At 33.5% G+C, this 11,550-nt stretch overlaps 1 protein-coding gene across 1 annotated transcript in view; it reads left to right on the top strand.

The window, feature by feature from the left end:
- Nucleotides 1-899: 899 nt before the first annotated feature.
- Nucleotides 900-11,550, top strand: part of LOC150099311 (suppressor of lurcher protein 1-like) — a 118,105-nt gene continuing 107,454 nt past the window's right edge. Inside the window, exon 1 of the mRNA XM_090403642.1 lies at nucleotides 900-1,220. The gene's annotated coding sequence lies outside the window, so the exon portion shown is untranslated. The remainder of the gene's footprint in view (nucleotides 1,221-11,550) is intronic.

Raw genomic sequence — 11,550 nt, 5'->3', positions numbered from 1 at the left:
AATATATATATATATATATATATATATATATATAGACAAGAGTCGACATTATCCACAACTTTCAATGTTCTTTTATATTCTGGGTTTCTTCATTTTGTTGTTTCCTACTGCAGATTTCTTTCCCCTACTTTGCATTCCCCCCCCTCTGATACTATTGTGCTTCTTTACATATATATTTCATATATATAACGAAAGAACGTTAGAAAAATGTAAACTATTTTGGCAAAGTTTAACGTTTTTAAAAATTAAATACTTTCCAAAATTAAAATTTGAAAAAAAAAACTTAAAATATTCAAAGAATTTTCTGTTCGAATTAAAAATAGAATCCTCTTTATCGCTCGCCACCAAAAAAAAAAGCTTATAAAAATAGTGAAAGGAAAATCGCCTGGAGGACGGGAGAAATTGACAAATTATGAAGATGCGCACAAAATATGCGCAGAATTGAAATAGCTATCGAGCACAGCTATAAGTGAACTTCAGATGCATATACGCTATATTTAGCTATCAAAGTCTAGTTCAATGTCTTTTTCTAAAATAAGATTAGTGAATCAAGCGATCTTACGGTTCCTCAGATGTTAAGAATGGATTATTGAAGACGTCGGGTTTCCGAAATCCCTCCTGTTTGAATGAATCTCAAAGAAATATGGGAATATTTTCATAATCGCCGTCAATGATAACCAATTACAAGTAATATCGTGAGCCTGCTAGCTATTCTCAGCTAACTGGCGTCGCTTTTAGTCTTCGCTACAAATCACTTTCATATCAGCGCCCCCAAGTGTCCAAATTGGTTGCTATAATCTGTAGAAGTTTAGGCCGTCTGTTTTCGTGAGCTCTATCTCACTCACGGACCTGCATGGGAACAAACGAAGCGCGCGCCTTTTCTTCAACTCAGCAGTTCGGCAAAACGTAGAGAAGAAAGAAAGAAAAAAAAAATTGGTTATTTACAATTACGGACCGTCAAAGAAAACCATTCAAAGAATTGCTTATTATAGTTATTTGTAGAGTAAGGATGTATGTATGATCATAGGTTCTTTCATGAGATATATGCGATACACTCTCTTTGAAGCTCCCCTTAGCAGAGCGGTATGCGTCTGGATCGATCAAATCCTTTGCTTATAGTTTTAGAGACTGGCTGGTTAAGGTTTTAATGCCGGCAAAAGATTCGGTAGGAAAGATGGCACATCAGTACCTTCTCTGCCTAGGACAATTTGTCAATTCAGGTAAGTAGGTTGTGTTCTGATTTACGATGATTATATTCCTATATCTAACTTTATTCTTAAATTATTGCACATTTTTCAATCTCGAAAGATATAATCTGAGTTGCAAAGACATTAAATCTGCTATTATTTTTCTACAACAGTCCTTATAAGGATAAGCTTACAGGGGAGAAGCAAGAATGCTTTTCATCTTCCCCGTTATCTGTAGAGATAAGGCGTTATTAAGCTATTAAAGCTCTGATCATGGCAGGAGTGTAACAGTAATAGCCGAGCCTCAGTTAGAACTTCATTGGCTACAGCATTGCCATCCAAGGGTATTAATCAAAATCTCACGGTGGATTCTCTGGTCCACTCTTATACAATACAAACAACAGTTCTCTACTATATTTTATATTAGTATTTGGTTTTAAAATATAAAATGGTGTATTAATCTATTCCAAATTAATTCTAAAATTTTAAAAGCAATTGAAATATTTTACATTTTTTAAAAGTTAGTATCATAGTTAAAATCATGTATTATAAAAATTTTATATTTTCCTTTAAAAATAAACCTAGACAGCAATCATTTGTCCAGCACAGTGGGAACTCTTCTCTTTTTCATCTTAGAAATGAATCCAACCTCAAGGGATTAACAATTTTAATGAGTAAAGCAGCTAATTGGGGATACGATAGATATACATGTCTTTAGGGGTAGTAGATGAATGTCATCGCCCAGTGCATGACCACACCCTGTTATTAGAGGCTGGCCTCAAGTGGCTTGTAAAAGTTTTTTGTTTGATCTATAGAATATAGAATAATCGTTGTCTTCCCCCCCCCCCCCCAGTAGTAATGTATGGCAGGTTAGAAAACATTATGTTTTCATAAAATAAAATATATTAAAATATTTTATTTTAATATATTTTTATTTATATTTATTTATTTATTTATCAATGTATTTTCATTTCAGCCTGGATTTATCATTATAATTTATGGTGTCTAATTAAAAAAATATTTCTATATAATTTTTGCATTTCATTTAAAAATTGAGCAAAATTTTAATAACTACTTTTTAAATTTATCCTTTAATGAATAGATGTATGAGCATTTTATTTGATTTTTATTTCCAAATTTTGAATTACTCTCATTCATCATTCTTGACAGAGCCCTCTATGGAGGAAATCTAATTGAATATTTTCAGACTACTCAATATTAATTTCGTATATTTGTATGTTTCTGGGTATAACTGATATAAATGCAACCCCTCCCCCCCCCCTTCTCTCTTAAAAAAAAATTAAGTTTTATTTCGTTTAAAATTCGATAAGAACTTCAAAGTTGAACAAAGGAATTTCCACCCACTATATACCGTGAGGTAGCGAAGCAGAACCGTACGATACACGAGTGACAATAAAGCCTACGTTGTGACGTTGGCAAGAACAATCCTGTTGCCTTGCGGGGTTGCTGCAGAAGCTCACGGATTCGTAAGTTAAGAGTGTATTGCTGGAAGAAATGGGTTTTTTCTTGAACATGGAGCATGCGTATTTGATGTGTCCACTGAAAAAGAGACGCCAACCGATGACAGACAACGTTCACACTTGCAGTTTGGTTCAGAGAATGCCCGAAGACTTTGGAAATGAGTCAGGAAGTTGAACTTTGATTCTTAGCATCAATTATTTACTAAAAAAAACTCTGAAACTCTCAAGGGGGAGGAAGAAATGAAGTTAATAAAATGTTTGCTTGTTTACTTCCACATTAATCACTTCACTCATATCTAACGCTTTTAATGCTGCTAATAATTCTCTGTGTGTATTTTTGCATTTTAATTCCAATAGTTTGTCTCAACATAGATTTGTTTGTCTGGAGAAGTTACAATACATACTGTCAAATCCTGCACTTGTTGAAACACAAAATGCAGATAACCACTTTTTTTCTCCACGAAAAATATACACAGGATATAATATGTAAAAAAAGATGTATAATAAGATCAGGTTATATAAAGTAACAAAAGCATTAATTAAATAAATTTAGTAATAAATAAAGAGGATATTAAAGATGTGGTATTTTTTTATAGTTGTATAAATTTTATATTTAAAATTTAGAATTTATACGAAATTAAATTTCGGCATAGGAGTAACTTTGGATTACACATGATTGCTGATTATGGTAGGGCGGTTAATTCTATCTGCATTGTCTTTTGTCTGTAAATTGCGTGTGTGTTCTTTCACCAGTTTGCCTGCATTACGAGATGAAAATCTGTATTTCCAGGAAAGAAATTCTATCATCCTCATATGAGACTGGTTATTTATATATATTTGCTTAATTAAATGTTTTTTTTTTAATATTGACACCTGCTATAGAAACTATATTTAAAGAAATGTCAAATATGAATTATTTATTTTACTTTCATATCTAGTATTTTATTTATCTTTGATTATGTTTCCATTATTTTTATTTATTTGAGAGTTCTCTAAGGAAACTTCGCTATAATTAAAGTTTAGTCTCTTGGAACTAAGAAATAGCTGAGCTATAATTAATTAAAACAACAAAACTATGCTTCATGGTCTGGACTGTGAATAGACAGATGAAATGTCAAAGGATCTTCTGTCTTTCAGTTACTCAAAATCAAGTATTCGGGAAAGAAAGAATGGATTTGAATTATTAAAAATGCATTAGTTAATTCCAAAAAGAATAGATTAATGAACTTAAAAAAACAATTAATTCGTAGAATAATTTTTGATTTATTTAAATCCATCAAAAAGAATACGAAAATGAAAAGATGAGTATGTTTAAAATTTTCTAGGAATAATTTGGTTTATGTAAGATGGCTCTTCAATCATGCCCGAAAATAATAAGTCGCTACGAACTTTAAAAAAAAAAAAAAAAAAAGATTTTCCCTTTTAATTATCTGAAAATGCATTCAGAATATTCTAGTTATGCTAATTTTCGACAGAACCTTGTTAGCGGTTGGAACCCCTGTTTATTACGTGTAATTTCTTTATACTAAATGGCAATTTCAGTTCTCAACAGAACTTTGTCCCTACTTACGTAAACAATATTAAAATAATTCCGAGTAAATATGAAGTATTTTTCCTTACATTATACTTAGAATAATTTTTTTAAGAAAAGAATCAAATGTGAGTAAGGAAAATACTGAAAAGACAAGCAAACAGACATTATCTTAACATTATTTATTCATATAATTAGAGGTATAAATAAAATATACAATAGAGGGCGCTTTAAGACGAAAAAAAAAGTTGGATTTCAGTGTGCCTGTTCGTCTACAACTAGTTTCCATTTTTCTGTCGAATAAACACAAAACGGATTGTAGCGCCCTCTTGTGACATATACGCAACAATCAAATATCAACTATGGGTTAATGTGATAAACTCATGGCAACCGGAATAAAGTTAGAAAATATTGGTTACACAATTATACTGACGAGTGTACTTTCACTACCTATTACTGCTTCGTATTTCTACAGACAGGAATGTTTCTTCATACTCTGTAACTTTTCGATTACCGATAAGACAAAATTTCTTCTGTTCGCTGTATTCCCCCATCTTTCCCCTTTTACCCCATTAAGAGAGAGATCGTAACTCACCCTCCGTGTCAGGGTGGTTTCCTTAGATTGCACTGTTATTAATCGATCTGCCTTGTCTGCTAATGCCTGTCCAACCACCTAATCTCTGGCTTTGCCCTTCCGAACAAAAAGTTAATGTAAAAAAATACTTTTTTTTTTTTTAAGAACATCAACTATAAGACTCCATCAGAACACTAGATAAGTACCGGGAATTGTACAATAAAGAGAACAATCAAGTGGACAAAACTCTTCGAGAAAATGATAGCACTGAAGCTTAGCGTTTGAACAGAATGCTGACGCTTGGATTATGAAAGTAGTTGAGTACGCATGTGTAGAGGGAGAAGGTGTTTTAAGTTTCAAGACTAAGTTTATAAATGATGAACCGTTATTGTCATGAAGTTCCCAAGCAGGATCATCAACCTTTTGAATTACAGTACACTTTTTTTTTTTTTTAAACTCTAGTAAGGCTCAAGAATCGCATTGTCATTCCTTGCATAGGATGATCAATTCTGGAAAGATTATTGACAAAAACTAAAGTAATATTAAACTTATATAATCAAATGAAATGTTTATATAGAATTCAAAAAGAAGTAGAAGTTTTTCAAATAAATTAAAATTAAAAAAAAAAGTTAAAATTAATGAGTACACCTTTTTAAATTAAATATAATATAACTTATAATTTCACTAATCCTATTCTGTCCTGTTTTGGTAGCCAATGAAGTTCTAACTGAGGCTCGGCCATTGCTGTTACCCTCCTGCCATGATCAGAGCTTGAATAGCTCAATAACACCTTATCTCTACACTGTCCTCTACAGATAACGGGAAATATGAAAAGCATTCTTGCTTCGCCCCTTTAAGCCAGTCCTTATAAGGACTGTCCTGTTTTGGATTTAACAAATGACAATGCTGTAGCCAATTTAGTTTTAACTGAGGCTCGGCCATTGCCGTTACCCAGCCATGACTAGAGCTTTTAGCTCAATAACATCCCCTTCACACAGATTTTCTTCATTCAGATGACGGGATAAAGAGTCAAGGACTCAGTCCATCGCCCAGTTCTTTTAAGAACTGTCCTGTTTTTAGGTATAATACTACAAATCTTTGACTTTCGAGCATTTCGCAATTCTATAACTAAGCATTTAATTTTAAAGTATTAATAAGTTAACATTAATTTATATTCCAGCCATAATAAGAGCAAATCAAGCACACATATTACTGCATCATGGACTTAATAATATTACAATGTTGAGAGATCATATACTACTCACAGCTTTCAGTTTTAGGTATAAGTAGTCAGAATAAAGCTTTCGATCAAGTCTATTGTGAGTATCTTTTTAATTATTCTAGCACTAAAAATACAATAATCTCCATCCCTATTGGGAAGTAGAATCCTGTATACTATCACAGCAGGAAGTAAAACACATTCCTTGGCTTCTAATTTCATAATTAGACAGAAGTAGTTTTTTTAAGTTATTAACATCAAAATCATTACCTAAATGTTCAGATCAAACATAGGTATTAAAGGAATGGCATTGCCAGATCCAGCTGTGACATCACAATGCCTTCACAGATAATAACAAAACCTCTCGTCAAGTATTTCTTCGTACATTATAGTTGGATTTTGACAACCCACGAATAATGGGTTTTTAGTGGCAAACACAGTCTGTGGGTTCGAATCCTTCCATGTGAATGGATGTTTATGATCGCCTTTAAGGACGATAAGTTGAACTGGGTGTCTTCGGAAAACCCTGGTTTCGAATTGCATCTAGAACGAAGAATATTTATGAGTATGTTCATCTGGAAGTAATCTACCTGTGTCATACCGAGCGACAAGGTTTTAGCTCAAGGAAACTGTTTTCCATTTCAAAATGGATTCACAACACTTAGAATTACCGGTTTTGCAGTAATCTACAAAAAATAGAATCAGTCAACTTATATAGATAAATTATATTCATTTAAAAAAGGTGTATCAATTAAATTTAATTTATTTTTTAAAATTTAATTTTTTTTTGAATTTTATTATATTCTATATAAATATTTAATTTATAAATTTAATATTAGTTTAGTTTTTGTCAATAATCTTTCCAGAATTGATCATACCTTCATCCCATGCCGCAACCATACATTTAGTATGTTAAATCTCTTTTCTTGAAACACAGCTCGTTCTATACGTTTAGTGATCTGTCGATATACACCATGAATGTTCTCAGAAACTACAATCAATCCTAATCCTCGTGAAATGGCTTATTATACTCCTACAAACTTACCTTAATGGAAAAAGTTGTGCAATATAACAAGCAGTTATTCCATTTTCTTCCACACCAAGACCTTTTATAAGATGGAGAATCTCTTTACTTATAACGTTCGCGTGCCCAAAATCTATCCACGTTTGCAGATATTTTTATAAGAAAAACCATGCAAGTATTCCAACAAAGAAAAAACACATGTTGTGGGAAATGTTTATGTAGAAGATATTCAAACCGAATACATTTTAATCTTCGAATTCGCCATCTCTTTGTAACTGTGGGAATCATGGGGAAAGGGGTAGAAACATTTAGCACACCACAATCTTTACGGACTTCGATTAATACATGAATGTATATTAATTAATATATATATTAATATGAAGCTCAATTAATATAGGCCTTCATTTTTTCGTCAAGTCGAATCAATGAATACTAAATTTAGATTTGATTTATGAAAAAGCAGTAATAAAATGGTTTGAAACATTAACCAAACTTATCATAATTTAATTAATTTCATCGTATTCATTTTAAGTTAAATTAAAGACCAGTTAATTTAAATAAGCTAATACCCTTCCTACCTTTCTGAAAATTTCGTTGTCAATGATCATTTAGAATGTTAATTTCTACACCCAGTTGGGCATATTTATTACAAATTAATTACAAGTCACGTGTTCTATATATTAGACTGGATCTACTCTTTGACATGCCTTTAGTTGAAGATCATTACTTGGAATATCATTTTAATAACATAATAATAAAATTATAAATAAAAAACCGTTTTAAGTTGCTGATGAAGATGATAAATAGCACAAAAGTAGCAGAAAAAATGACTCTCTTGATAGAGTTGTAAGAAATATACTGATATAGGAGGCCAAGTGGTTAGCGTATCCGCTCTCCTTCAACAAGATGGACGTGCGAATTCTACCATTAACGTGGGTGTTTTGTAGTGGAAAATGATTTTCATCGCCCACATTAGCACACACACCACCCTCCTTGGTAAAACACTACACTGGTTTAAAAAAGTTTCGGGTTTAGTGGTCTACAATAGGGTGAATCTGGTAAGAGACGTTCGGTGAACGTCTCTTACCAGAGTGCGTAACTTCAACTATGAAATTCGGAGGTGGCGGTGTGATTGATGGAATGGTCCTGTTTTTCCTGGGACATCTGGTTGTGATGCCACAGACATTGAGCTACGAGAAGTACTGAACATTCTGGACAACTCAATGTTTCCTACTTTGTGACGTTTCTGAGGAAGTGAACATCGTCTCTTTCAGCAAGACAATGCACCGTGTCACAAGGTTGTTGGTGTAACGTGGTTTGCGGACTTAACGCGTCCACACTTCACTGTTCCCCACAGAGCCCTGATCTCGACCTCATTGAACATCTACAGGATGAAGTGGAGCTTCAGATGACATCAAGGGATGTCCGTCCCACCACACTCCAGTGTCTCATTACAAGCATACAGGAAGAATGGTCCAAAATCCCCGTTGATCGCTTTCGTACGCTTGTGGAAAGTATGCCCGGTAGAATTGCTGCAGTCATTGCAGCGAAAGGAGGTCCTACATCTTATTAAGATGGACGCCAAAGCTGTTTGTTTCTCACACTATGGTTTCCCTTGACTTCTTTCCGAGCAGTGTGTGTGTAGAAGAAAATAATTTGTACCTCTTCATAATAATTTTATAATGTGCTAACATGTACGATCAACGGAATGTCTACAACGTTTCCTTAGACTTTCCTTGTCCAAACTCTTCTTCTAAGAAGAAAAATATCTTAGTTAAATTTTTTTTTTTTTTCAATTTCTCAGACATTTCAATTTTTTCAAACACAGACTAACCTAGTCTGTGTCTTCTTACTTTTAATACTACTCTAGTTTTCCATCAAAAAAGGGATTTCGTTAGAACAATAACTTTAAGCTTCTGGCATAAACATGTCACATCTGTAGTTGTGACAGCATTTAAAAAGTTAAGCTTTCTCTTTTCTTTTCTTTTTTTTTTTTTTTTTTTTTTTCGCAGACGCTATTTCACAACAGTTTTTTTTTTTTTTAGTTTCTAATTGGATAGAGAATAATATTCCCATGTCTAGGGAAGGGGTCCCTAAACCCTTATTAAAAATTCCAGCCCTCATGCATCAAATAACAGTAGACTTGATTAATGATGTTTCTTTTACAGCTAACTTCCTCCTCTGTGGCATTCTCTCTCTCTCTCTCTCTCTCTCTCTCAGATATTTCAAACGGAAACTTATACCATGCTAACTTTCTTGCGGGATTTACATCCGCCTCTGACATCAAGACCTCCATTTCATGCTGTCAGCACACCCTAACAAGTTTAATATTATTGCGATTTTCATGTTGTTGTGGAGCTGAGCAACACGCAGCAGAGCGTCACCGCTTCTAACTGCACGGAAATTAAAACTGTTTCCAAGTAATTTTTTTAATCACATCCAATTGATATGCAAGCGATGGAGCAGATATGGAAGCGATTGATTACCAGAAGTAAGTTGTAGAGGTCGCTAGTTGTCCAACAATGATTTTAAGGAGGGTTCATTGTCGGGAAGTTTCCACGCGATATTTATTATGATGCAGTAATTCTACTTTTCACCTCTTCAGTTCTTCCCTAGGATGGGTTGAGTCCTTTGATTACGGGATCGTGGCATTTAATTCGTCCGGTACGCCAGTTCTGTGCTGAATCCACTAAGAACCAGTGTTTTTATTTATTTGTTTTTTTGCTTGCAGATGTACGTGCACACGATGCTGGTTTAGCTGCCTTGAAAGGTAAAACACTCGAATTTTCAACAACAACAACAACAACGACAAAAAACCTCTACCTACCACTGTATGAGACCAGCTAACTCACCTTTAATTGAAAAATGCTGAAATAAAAAAAATAAAAAAAAAGACTTCGTCGAAATCCACTGAGTTACGAAGGTTCTGTGTAGTAATAAAAATTATTTGAAATTGTTACTACAGAGCTGAATCTAATAGAGTGAATCTGGTTATTCCTACAATTGGAAACGAACTCTACGACTAATTACTTGGATCTCAAAAACTCCTCCCCCACCTCAGTCTAGACCTCTAGACTGTCTTAGAATAATCAAGTTCTAAGTTTTCTAGTATTTATTCTAGTTTTACGAACATGTTCTAGACCACTACCCGATACAAACGAAACCATCTACACGCCACACGCACCTTCTTAAAATATCAACAATGATTTATAGGCATTGAGTCTACTTTTTTTCCAAAAAATAATTGCAAAATGTTTAATGTCTGATTAGTCTAATTTTTTGGTAAACTATAAGCGTTTGTTTCTTTTTTTTTTGGATGTGTTTTGACAAAGAAAACAAGTAATTTCTCTCATCCACATTCCTAATCTGAATTGTATCTAATTTCCTTGTGCTGTTATTCTCCTTAATCCACTTCTGCCTCTTTCTTGTATACTTCTTTTATTTACTTCTATTTTATTATTTTTCAATCATTTTCTTGTTTATTTCTAACTCGCTTCCCTGAATTTCTGTATAATCCTCTGACGCCTTCTTGTTTGGTTCCAACCTCGTTCCTTATGCATATTCCGAGAGTTGTTTTCTCTTTTCTCGTCTAACTAACTGAGTTTTTTTGTTTGGTTTGTTTTCAGGAAATTCAAATCGGTATCGACCACAACCTCTCTCAATCAACTAGCAATTTTCTGTTCTTCACAATTTCTTCGTCTTCTCTGTTTTCTTTATTCTAATCTTACACTCAATATTATTCGGTGGAATGTCTTAAGTAAATCATTTCTGCTACCTCCACGAGTATTGTCACTTGGTTCTTGCCTTTTTCACAATACACAAGCCAGCTTTACTGCAGAAGGTTCATTAAATCCCTCATTTCTTTTTTACATTGCTACTTGAATCTTTCTTTTTTGTCAGCCACGCATTTCTTCTTTCTCTTGCCGACAGTCTGGAGATTTATGAGTTGTTACATTATTTATAAAGGAACACAGAGGAAACTTCTGCTCTGTTACTTGTATGGAACAATCATACTGTAGCCAGGAAGGAAAGCCAGCGAATTCAGCTGCAAGTCTGTCGTTAGAAAAGTTTAATAGCTCGCAGATTTAACGTAAATCTGATAATCTCTTCTAAATATCTAATACAGCCCTGGAATTCTTTAGAAAAAATACAGATTGTCTGTCTCGGATCACTTTATCCGTCTGTTTATTTAAAACAACGATTTTTTTTTTTAATTGTAATCAGATCAACGAATGCTTCAAGTCCTACTGTACGCTATTATGTAGGTATACCAAGGGATAAGCAGTGAAATCTCTTCTGATATTTGAATGTTTTTTTGTTTTTTTGTTGCCCACATCTCTCTTCCTGTAAGCAAGGCGACGTCGCATCAAGCAATGAAAATAATGCCTGTTTAAGTCTAGTTGTTGGGTTGGGTTCTTCTTGAGTATACAGCAGACGCAACAAAGTCTGTAATGCCAGTGTATTATGCCAGTTACCAAGTAATTTTATGAGCTTGGTTATTTAACTCCTAATCCCAAGTACAAACAATTAAGTT

This window comes from Typopeltis vanoorti, chromosome 14 (genome assembly GCF_054136105.1).
Source record: "Typopeltis vanoorti isolate ZY-2024b chromosome 14, IOZ_Tvanoo_1.0, whole genome shotgun sequence".
Classification (NCBI taxonomy): domain Eukaryota; kingdom Metazoa; phylum Arthropoda; class Arachnida; order Uropygi; family Thelyphonidae; genus Typopeltis; species Typopeltis vanoorti.
The sequence above is the reverse complement of the archived record's forward strand: the minus strand, read 5'-3'. Positions and strand labels throughout refer to the sequence as shown.